The following is an 11,974-nucleotide window of genomic DNA, read 5'->3' on the forward strand; positions in this document are numbered from 1 at the left end:
CTAAGTACAACTAAAAGCAGCATGATATATAAAGCAAACATAAGAAGACTCTGAAAATGGAGAAGGCAGACTGGCTGGGGCATCCTAGGAAGCAAGGAACAATACAGTTGTGAGTTCACTCATATTTTGTATTGCCTCATATCCCACAATGAATATGGCAACCCAGAAATTCTGAGTGCATGTAAAGGCCCAAGGAAAGCTTGCTCTGTAGCCAAAGGACAAGGAAAGGGGGAGCCTAACAAGCAGAGAGAAGATTTTTATGCAGTAATCTAACTTTAGCCAAACACCACAGAAAACACTGAGGCCCCAACAGCAAAGACAATGTGTAGAGCCTAGACTTACACCCTTTCCAGGTTATAACAAATGCCCCATTTTGGAAGGAAATTGGTAATCAAAAAACTACCTAAGATCAAAATCCTGAACCGAATAGTTTCACTGATGAATTTTATCAAACATTTTGGAAAGACCTAATACCCATCCTCCTTAAAGTTTTCCAAAAAGTAGAAGAGGGAATACTCCCAAAGTCATTCTACAAGGCAGCATCTAATACCAAAACCAGGCAAAGACACCACAAAAAAAGAAAACTACAGACCAATATCCCTGATGAACATAGATGCAGAAATACTCAACAGAATATTAGCAAACCGAATTCAAAAATACCTCAAAATGATCATCCATCATGATCAAGGAGGATTTATACCAGGGATGCACAGATGGTACAACATTCGAAAATCCATCAACATCATCCACCACATCAACAAAAAGAAGGACAAAAATGACATGATCATCTCCGTAGATGCTGAAAAAGCACTTGTCAAAATCCAACATCCATTCATGATAAAAACTCTCAACAAAATGGGTATAGAGGGCAAGTACCTCAACATAATAAAGGCAATATATGGCAAACCCACAGCTAACATCATACTTAACAGTGAGAAGCTAAAAGCTTTTCCTTTAAGATCGGGAACAAGACAAGGATGCCCACTCTCCCCACTTTTATTCAACATAGTTCTGGACGTTGTAGCCATGGCAATCAGACAACACACACACACACACACACACACAAAGTCATCCAGATTGGCAAGGAAGGCATTAAACTGTCCCTGTTTGCAGATGACATGATATTGTACATAAAAAACCCTAAAGAATCCACTCCAAAACTACTATGTCTAATATCTGAATTCAGCAAAATTGCAGGATACAAAATTAATATACAGAACTCTGTTGCATTCCTATACACTAATGATGAGCTAGCAGAAAGAGAAATTAGAAAAACAATTTCATTCACAATTGCATCAAAAAGAATAAAATCCCTACAAATAAACCTAACCAAGGAAGTGAAAGACCTATACTCTGAAAACTACAAGATACTCATGAGAGAAATTAAAGAAGATACCAATAAATGGAGCCACATCCCATGCTCATGGATAGGAAGAATTAATATTGGCAAAATGGCCATCCTGCCTAAAGCAATCTAGATTCAGTGCAATCCCAATCAAAATACCAACAGCTTTCTTCAATGAACTAGAGCAAATAGTTCTAAAATTCATATAGAACCACAAAAGACCTGGAAGAGCCAAAGCAATCCTGAGAAGGAAGAATAAATCGGGGGGATTATACTCCCCTACTTCAAGCTCTTCTACAAAGCTGCAGTAATCAAGACAATTTTGTACTGGCACAAGAACAGACCCACAGATCAGTGGAACAGAATAGAGAGTCCAGATATTAACCCAAACATATATGGTCAATTAATATATGTTAAAGGAGCCATGGATATACAATGGGAAAATGACAGCCCCTTCAACAGCTGGTGTTGGCAAAACTGGAAACCTACATGTAAGAGAATGAAACTGGATCATTGTCTAACCCCATATACAAAAGTAAACTCAAAATGGAGCAAAGACCTGAATGTAAGTCATGAAACCATAAAACTCTTAGAATAAAACATTGTCAAAAATCTCTTGGATATAAATGAACAACTTTTTGCTGAATGCATCTCAGGCAAGGGAAACAAAATAAAAAATGAACAAATGGTACTACATCATGCTAAAAACTTTCTGTACAGCAAAGAACACCATCACCAGAACAAAAAGGCATCCTACAGTATGTGAGAATATATTTGTAAATGACATATCTGACAAGGGGTTAACATCCAAAATATATAAAAAACTCACATGCCTCAGCACCCAAAAAGCAAATAACCCTATTAAAAAATGGGCAGAGGATCTGAACCAACACTTCCCCAAAGAAGAAATACAGTTGGCCAACAGCCACATGAAAAGATGCTCCACATTGCTAATTATCAGGGAAATGCAAATTAAAACCACAATGAGTTCATCCATGGTAGAAAGCAGTATGTGGGTTCCTCTAAAAACCAAAAATAGAAATACCATTTGACCCAGGAACTCCACCCCTAAGAATTTACCCTACAAATGCAGGATCCCAGTTTCAAAAAGGCATATGCACCCCTATGTTTATCACAACAGTGTATACAATAGCCAAGAAATGGAAGCAACCTAAGTATCCATGAGTAGAGGAATGGATAAAGAAGATGTACATATACACAATGGAATATTATTCAGCTATAAGAAGAAAGCAGATCCTACCATTTGCAACAACATGGATGGAGCTAAAGGGTGTTATGCTCCGTGTAATAGCCAGATGGAGAAAGACAAGTACCAAATGATTTCACTCATCTGGAGCAAAATAACAGAGCAAAAACTGAAGGAATGAAACAGCTGCAGACTCACAGAACCCAAGAATTGGACTAACAGTTACCAAAGGGAAAGGGACTGGGGAAGGTGGGTTGGAAGGGAGGGAGAAGGGGAATAAGCGGCATTACGATTAGCACACATAACATGGGGGCGGCACAGGGAAGGCAGTGTAGCAAAGAGAAGACAAGAAGTGACTCTATAGCATCTTACTACACTGATGGAAAGTGACTGTAATGGCATATGTGGTGGAAACTTGATAATTGGGGGAATATAGTAACCACAATGTTTCTCATGTAATTGTGTAGTAATGATACCTAAATAAATAAATAAAAATTAAAAGAATTAGATCAGGCAGGAACAAAACAAAACAAAAAAATGCCCTAGTTGGTTGAGTGTTAAAGAGGTTCTCTCCTTAATATAGTCTGAATGAAAAACACATGGGAACCCTGGACTTCTACGTACCTGGGGATAATGAAGTTCCACTCCCTTTTCCTGTTTGCTCTCTTAATGTGCTCTCCCCCCACATAAAGTGATGTGAAAAAAGGCTTACTGAGAGTCCAAACTTTTCACCTTTACTCAGCCGGACTGAGGCCACTCACAGTTTTATCCACCATCCTGTATTGACAGTGGAGGATACACTGGGAGGAGTAACAAGGTGCTACTCTTCTTAGCCAGGATTATATCAGCCTGTGATGGAGCCTCAACTCCAGCTTCTACCCAGCAGTGATCAGGAGTCCCCTCCCCTCTGTATGTTATCCAGGATAGGAGAACCTGAATTTCCATTTCAACCGGCTGTAGTAATGTGTGGGACTCCCCAACTGAAGTGGTATAAGAGGCCAACTAAAACTTAAGATTTAATGAGAACCAGACCCTCATAATATACAAAATGTGCAACTTTCAATGAAAAATCACTTATACCAAGAACCAGGAAGATCTCAACTTGAATGATAAGAGACAGTCAATGACAGCAACATATAGTTGACAGCTTTTAGAATTTTCTGACAGATTTTAAAATAGCAATAATAAAAATGCTTCAGTAAATAAAGCCAAGATATGGAAGCAACCTAGTGTCCGTCAATAGATGAATGGATAAAGATGTGGTACATATATACAATGGAATATTAATCAGCCATAAAAAGAAAATAAATCCTACAATTTGCAACAATGTGGATGGAGCTGGAGGGTATTATGCTCAGTGAATTAAGCCCAAGTGGAGAAAGAGAAGTGCCAAATAATTTCACTCATTTGTGGAGTATAACAACAAAGCAAAACTAAAGGAACAAAACAGCAGCAGACTCAGTCTCCAAAAGGGACTAGCAGTTACCAAAGGGAAAGGGGAGGGGAGGGTGGGTGGGTGGAAAGGAGGGAGAAGGGGCTTGTGGGGTATCATGATTGGTGCTCATGGTGTGTGTGGGATCACGGGAAGACAGTGTAGCACAGAAAAGAGAAGTAGTGACTCTGTGGCATCTTACTACACTGATGGACAGTGACTGCAATGGGGCTGGGGATGGTGAGGACTTGATAATATAGGTGAATGTTGAAACCACAATGATATTCATGTGCAACCTTCATAAAATTGTATATCAATGATTCTTTAAAAAAATAGACACCCTCATCTTTACTGCTGAATTAACAACAATGTTGAACATTCTTCTAGCACTTTTTGTTTATTTACATGCTTAACAAATAAAGTAAAAAAAATGCTTCAGTAAGCAATTATGAACAGTTGAAATTAATGAAAAAGAAACTCAGCATGGAAACAGTCTTAACAATGAAATAGAATATAAAAGAAAAAACAAGTGGAACTATTGAACCATTGTGTTGTATATTTGAAACCAACATAAGATTGTATATCGATCATCTTCAATTTTAAAAAGTGGAAATTTTAGAACTAAAAAAGTACAACAACAAAAAACCCACAAGAGGTCAAAAGCATAATAGGGAGGACAGAGGAAAAATCAGTGAATTTGAATTAAAGCAATAGAAATTAACCAATTAGAACAACAGAGAGAAAGCAAACCAAAACATAATAATAAATAGAACCTTGGGGATGTTCGAGACTATAACAAATTATCTAACATTCATCAGTGGATTTCCAGAAGGAGAGGTAAAAGAAGATGGGGGCTAAAAAAGTATTCAAGGAAATTATTTCTAAAAATTTCCCAAATTTGGCAAAAGACATAAATAGATTCAAAAAGCTGTGTAACTCCAAACAGGATAAACCCCAAAATCCACATCAAAACACATCACAAACTTCTGAAAATCAATGAAAAAGAAAAAGACTTGAAAGCAGAGAGAAATGACATATTACCTGTGAGACACACAGTTCAAATGATTGATTTCTCATCAGGAACAATGAAGTCATAAAGAAGTGGCACAACACTTTTCAAGGGCCGGAAGAATTGTCAATGCAGTATTCTATATCCAGCAAAAATATGCTTCAGGAATAAAGGGAAGTCAGTTGACTCTCAAGGGAAGGAAAACTAAGAATTTGTTTCCAGCAGATCTGCCCTGAAACAATGACTAAAGAAAGCTGTCAAAAGAGGATATGATAAAAGAAGGAATCTTGGAGCATCGGGAAGGAAGGACAGAAAGAGTAAAAATATGGGTAAATACAACATACCTTTCTTGAGTTTTCTTGATTATGTTTGCTGAAGCAAAAATCATAACTTGTGGTTTTCAATGTATGTAGAAGAAATATGACAATTATAATGGGAGAGTAAAGGGCATAAAGAAAGGTAAGGTTTTTGTACTTCACTCAAACTGGTAAAAACGTAATAGCAGTAGATTGTGATAAGATAAAATGTAATACCTAGGGTAGTTACCCTAAAGACTGTAGAAAGAGTTATACTCAGAAACAAAAATATTCAGTGAACCCACAGACAGGAAAAGAAAACAGAAAAAATGTTAAACATAGAAAATAAAAAATAATAGCAAACACTAATACATCATATTTGCATTAACTATAAAGATGTTAAATATAAAAGAGATTGACAGTGTATAAAACATGTGATCCAACTATGTGACCTATATGTTGTAAGAAACTTTCTTCAAGTATAATGATACAGGGAGGTTGAAAGTGAAAGGATAGAATAAAACGTACACATTGCAAACATTAAAGAAAGCAGGAGTGGCTGTATTAACAAATACAGTAGATTTTAGAGCAAAGAAAATTAGGGACAGAGAGGAGTATTACATAATGGTAAAAGTGCCAATCCACCAAGAAGAGGGCATCTTAAATTTGTATGAAAAAACAATAGGGCTGCAAAATATGTGAAGCAAAAACTGATAGATATGCAGGGAAACAGAGAAGCAATTATAGCAGTGAGTTCAACACCCCTTTCTCAACAATTGATGGAAAAATTTAATATAAAATCAAAGATTTAATACTCAATAACACTATCCTATCAGTCACCAAGATCCAAATGACACTTAGAGAACACTCCACTCAACAACAGCAGAATGCTCGGTCTTTTCAAGTATTATGGGTATATGCCAAGATAGACCATTCATTCCCAGGCCATAAATCAAACCTCAGTAATTTTAAAAGAATTGTAATCATACAAAATGTGTCTGGCCACAATGGACTCAACTAGACATCAGTAACAGAAAGATGAAAGGAAAATTTCCAAATACTTAGAAGCTAAACAACACACTTCTAAGTAATCCATGAGTTAAAGTCTTAAGAGAAATTTTCAAAAATATGTTGATCTGAATGAAAATGAAAATACATCAAAATTTATGGGATGTAGCTAACAGTGCTGAAAGGGAAGTTTATGACACTAAATGCATACATTAGAGAAGAGGAGAGAAATCAATCTAAGCTCCTACCTCAAGAAACTAGGGAGGAAAGCAACGTAAGCTCAAGCACAATGCAATAAAGAGCAGAAATGAATTAAATAGAAAAACAAAATCAATAGAAAATTTTGAAAGAAAAAGCTGATTCTTTGAAATCAATAAAATTGACAAACCTCATAGGACTTAAAGAAAAAATAGAAAAGACTCAAAATAGTGTCAAAAGTGAAATAAGGGATATTACTAGAGACCCAGCAAGCATTAAGAGGGTAATAATGGAATACTGCAAACAACTCCACGCATATATTTGACAACTTGGATTAAATGGCGCAGTTCCTCAAAACATACAAACTACAAAACTCACCCAATATAGAATATATTATTTGAATAACCATATAAATATTCAAGAAATTTAATTTGCAATTTTATAGCTGTCACAAAGCAATCTTTAGGTCCAGGTTGTCTCACTGGAGAATTCTACCAACTGTTTAAAGAAGAATTAATATCATATCTATACAATTTTTTCCTCAACAGAGAAGAGGAGGGAAACTTTTCCAATTCCTTTTTTTACCTTGATACCAAAACTATACAATGACAGTAAAAGCACAAACAGAACTACAGAACAATATCTTTCATGAATACATACAAAAATCTTTAACAAAATATTAGCAAATGGAATTCAGCAATATAGTAAAAAAATATACACCATGACCAAGTGGCATTTATCCCAGGTATGCAAGGCTCATTCAATTAAGGTAGTCTGTCACATTAAAAGGCTAAAGAAGAAAAGTGTCATAATGCTATTGGCAAAATCCAAGACACATTTATGATAAACAGCAAACTAGGAATACAGGGGAACTTCTTCAAATTGATACAACAAAAAAAACTACAAAAAATCTACAGTCAACGTCATACTTAATGTTGAGACTAAACTCTTTATTGCTAAGATCAGGAACAAGGCAAGAATCTCCCCTCTTACTACTCATATTCGACATCATTCCAGAAGTTCTAGCTAGTACAATATGACAGTAAAAGGTATATAACTTGGGAAGGAAGAAATAAAACTGATTTTGTTCCTGATGACATGATTGTCTATGTAGGAAATCCCAAAGAAATGACAAAACAGAACAAAAATCCCTGAAACTAATAAGCTGTTATAATAAGGTTGCTGGGTTCATGGTTAAAAAATCAATTGCTTAACTATCTACCAGCAATAAACAGTTGGATGTGAAAGTAAAAAGAATACTATTTACATGATTACCCCCAAAACAAAATACTTCAGTATGTTTCACAAAATATATATAAGATCTGTCTGAGGAAAACTATAATTCTCTGATGAAATAAAGACAATCTAAATGAATGTAGAGAGATTACATATTCACAGATAAGAAAACTCAATATTGTTAAAATGGCACAACTTCATCTATAGAGTCAATGACATCTCAACCAAAATCCCAGTAAGTTATTTTTGGATATATATAATCAGACAAGCTGATTATAAAATGTATAGTGGAAAAGCAAAAGACCCAGAAGAGCTAACAATGCTGAACAAGAAGAGCAACACCAGCAGACTGACATTACCTGACTTCAAGTGTTACTATATAGTAATCAACACAGTGTGGTATTGGCAAAGGAATAGGCTAATAGATCAATGGGACAGATTATAGAGAGCCCAGAGATAGAACCATATAATTATAGGCAGCTGATTTTGACAAAAGAGCTAAGAAAATTCAATGGAGAAAAAATAGTCTTTTTAGCAAATGTCCAAATTGGACATCCACATGCAAAACAATCTAGACACTGACCTTACATCTTTCACAAAAGTTAATAAATTTTAATGAATGTAAATAAATCATAGACTAACTGTAAAATTTCTTGAAGATAACACAGGCCAAAAATCTATGTGACTTGCCCTTGGTAATGAGTTTTTAAGTCCAACACCAAAAGCACCATCCATGAAAGAAAAAGTAGATAGGTTGAACCTCATTCTTCTTTTCTGCAAGACACTAATAAGGAAATGAGAAGAAAAGCCATAGCTTGGGACAAAATATTTGCAAAGCACATATCTTATAAGAGACTTGTACCCAAAATATACAATGAACTCTTAAAACTCAATGATATGAAGGCAATCCAATTAAAAAGTAAACAGAAGAACCACTATACAACTATTAGGGTGAAAAGTCAAAACACTGTCAACACCGAAGGATGAGGAGGATGTGGAAGAACAGGAACTCTCCTCATTCATTGCTGGTGGGAATGCAAAATGGTACAGCCACTGTGGAAGACACTTTGACAGTATCTTACAAAGGTAAACATAGTCTTACCATATGACTCAACAATTGCATTCCTAGATTTTTGCCCAAATTAGTTGAAAACTTATGTTACAGAAATTGCTGTACATGAATGTGCATAGCAGCTTCATTCAGGATTGCCCAAACTGGAAGCAACCAACATGTCCTTCAGTAGGTGAATGGAAAAACAAACCATGAAACAGTCATATGTTGGAATGCTATTCAATGATAAAAACAAATTAGCTATCAAACTACTAAAAGACATGGAAGAACCTCAAAGAACCACAGTTCATTGCTGTGAAAGAAGCCATTCTGAAAAGACTACATATGTATGATTCCAACTATAGGACTTTTGGAAAAGGTGAAACCATAGAGATAGTAAAAAGACCAGTGGTTGACAGGGATTTAGACTTGGGAAGAGATTGGTGGAGGGGGGGAGGTGTTGAAAATTGGAGCATGGAATTTTTAGGCTGATGAGACTATACCTTATGATAATGTAATGTTGAGTACATGCCATACATTTGTGAAAACATGTAGAACTGTACAACACAAGTGAAACACTAATGTAAAGTATGGAATTCAATAATGTATCAATATTGGTTTATCAGTTACAAATGTGTCACACTAATGTAAGATGTTAAGAACAGGGGAAACTATGGGGAAGAGGAGGCATACGGGAACTCTGTACTATCTACTCAACTCTTTGTAAACCTAAAACTGCTCTAAAAAAAATAAAGTCTCTTTTTAAAAAGTGAGCAATAGAGGGTATAATGCTCAGTGAAATAAGCCAGGCAGAAAAAGACAAGTACCAAATGATTTCACTCATATGTGGAGTATAAGAACAAAGAAAAACTGAAGGAAAAAAACAGTAGCAGAATCATAGAACCCTAGAATGGACTAACAGTTACCAAAGGGAAAGGGACTGGGGAGGATGGGTGGGAAGGGAGGGATAAGGCAGAGGGGGAAGGGGGCATTATGATTAGCATGTATAATGTGGGGGGGGCACGGGGAGGGATGCACAACACAGAGAAGACAAGTCGTGGCTCTATAGAATCTTACTATGCTGATGGACAGTGACTGTAATGGGATTTTTGGGGGGACTTGGTGAAGAGGGGAGCCTAGTAAACATAATGTTCCTCATGTAATTGTAGATTAATGATACCAAAATAAAAAAAAATTGAGCAATAGTATGAATTGATTATGGGGCCAGACTTTGCATGGCTTTGAACTGCATTGATGATTTCAGTCTCTAAGAACAATGGGGAGTAATAGTGCCCAGTGACAGGCTCTGTGATTGAGCACCTGCTATTTCTGGGCCTCTTATTGGTGATGAAGGTCATAAGTCTTCTTCAGAAACCTAGTGCTGAGTACCTTCATGTATCTATGAAAATATCAGCTCTCCCTTCCTTTTTCTTTTTTCTTTTTAATAGTAAGCCTAAATTCAACAAATATTTGCTGCATATACTGGAGTTTAGAGTTTACCAGACCTTGGGGCTATGAAGGAGCTCAGAGAATTCTGCTTCTAGCAGTAAGGTAGAGTAAATGTTTAAAAAAAAAAAACTGTATTCTTGAAATAACATACCATTATGGCTTTTTGTTATTGTTGTCCTTGAAAAGCCCCACATACCTTCTACCTCTCCTCAAATGAGTTAAAACTAAATCTAGGAGTAGTAAATGGTAAGCAAATGAGAGAGACAGGGTTGCCGTGTGGGCAGGTGCCAATGATCACACTATAATTTGCATTACTAATCTTTGAGCCAATAAGGAAGCAGGGATGACTAGGCAGATTAGGAAAAGAATAACTGAAACCTAAAGAAATGGAAAATAAAATTGGTCAAATGATGTATTAGACAGTTTGAAGAAAGGGTTTGAGATCTGGCAGATGTATCTAAAGAAATTACTCTAAGTGAGAGAGGCAAGTCAAAGGATAAAAATTTAAAATAATCTAAGTGATGGTATTTGAAAACCCACACAGATTTGTCTCTTGATTCAATAGTATTTGGATGGAAGATACCCCAGGACTATTCTCCTAAGGTCTGACCACCCTTCAATCTCCTGTCCAGCCTCTGCCTCCAGACTACCTTTCAGCCAGCCCATGCCTCCAAGACTAGCTAACACTGTATTTTGTGGCCAGTGCCTTTTCTACAACAAAATATCCCAGATCCTTCAGGATCATCCACATGAGGCCAAGCCTCTATCCACTACCTGGCCAACCTTTATTTGTGAACCTCTAACACCTAACTCCCTCTAGGCTATTTTAATTGCAACAATGTGGCCCTAAAGAGTGTGTGCCACTTCTTTTGAGTTGGCAAGGCAGATACACGGGGACACCAAGTGCCTCCTTGCAAAACCAATGTGGTGACAGTGCCCTCTTTGAGGGTAAGTAGATGCTATCTCAAGATGGATGCTTTAGAGGCCTTCATGGTTTTAGAGACGAAATCAAAGTTAGCTCTGCTAGATCTACATCTCTGGGCTCTGCCAGCATAGCCCCTTATGTCTGTACTTCCTGAAGAAACACTTCCTAAACCAGGAAGTGAAACTCAAAGAAAAGATGGGCTTCCACCTGATCAACCTTCAGATGCCAGACATGGATAGTACCTCTTTGGAAGACTTATTGCCAAGCATGATTAGAGCCTTCTGAATTCAGTGGCCCCTTCGAGGGCCCTGGCTACAGTCGCCCTGACCATGGTGATTCCACCTGAACTTCTGCCACCATCACCAGAGAAGTTGCTTATACATTCTCCAGACACTTTTCCAAGTTGTGGAACAGTTGGAAACAATAAAGATTTTATGTGGAAAAACAATTTAATTTAAAATAATTCAGAATAATTAAAATTAAAATATTAAAATAAATAAGAATGAGCTCTAAAATAGACCTAATCAAAGTCCCCAGAAGAATAGGGAAAATGGAGCAAAGGCAATATTTGAAGAGAATTTTCTAGGACTGATGAAATAAATATCTAAACATGTCAGTGTGAAATTGCAAGACAGCAGAGGCTAAAAACAAATCTCAGAAACAGGAAGATAGGAAAGTGATATTCTGTAAAGAAATAAAATTAATGAAATAAGGGTATTATAACACTATATAATACAATGTAATTAAAAGTTTTTGTATATTTCTTGATTTTTATCATTGTGATTCTAATTATTATAACACTAATGAGTAAAAAATGT

Source organism: Manis javanica, chromosome 7, assembly GCF_040802235.1.
Source record: "Manis javanica isolate MJ-LG chromosome 7, MJ_LKY, whole genome shotgun sequence".
Lineage (NCBI taxonomy): Eukaryota > Metazoa > Chordata > Mammalia > Pholidota > Manidae > Manis > Manis javanica.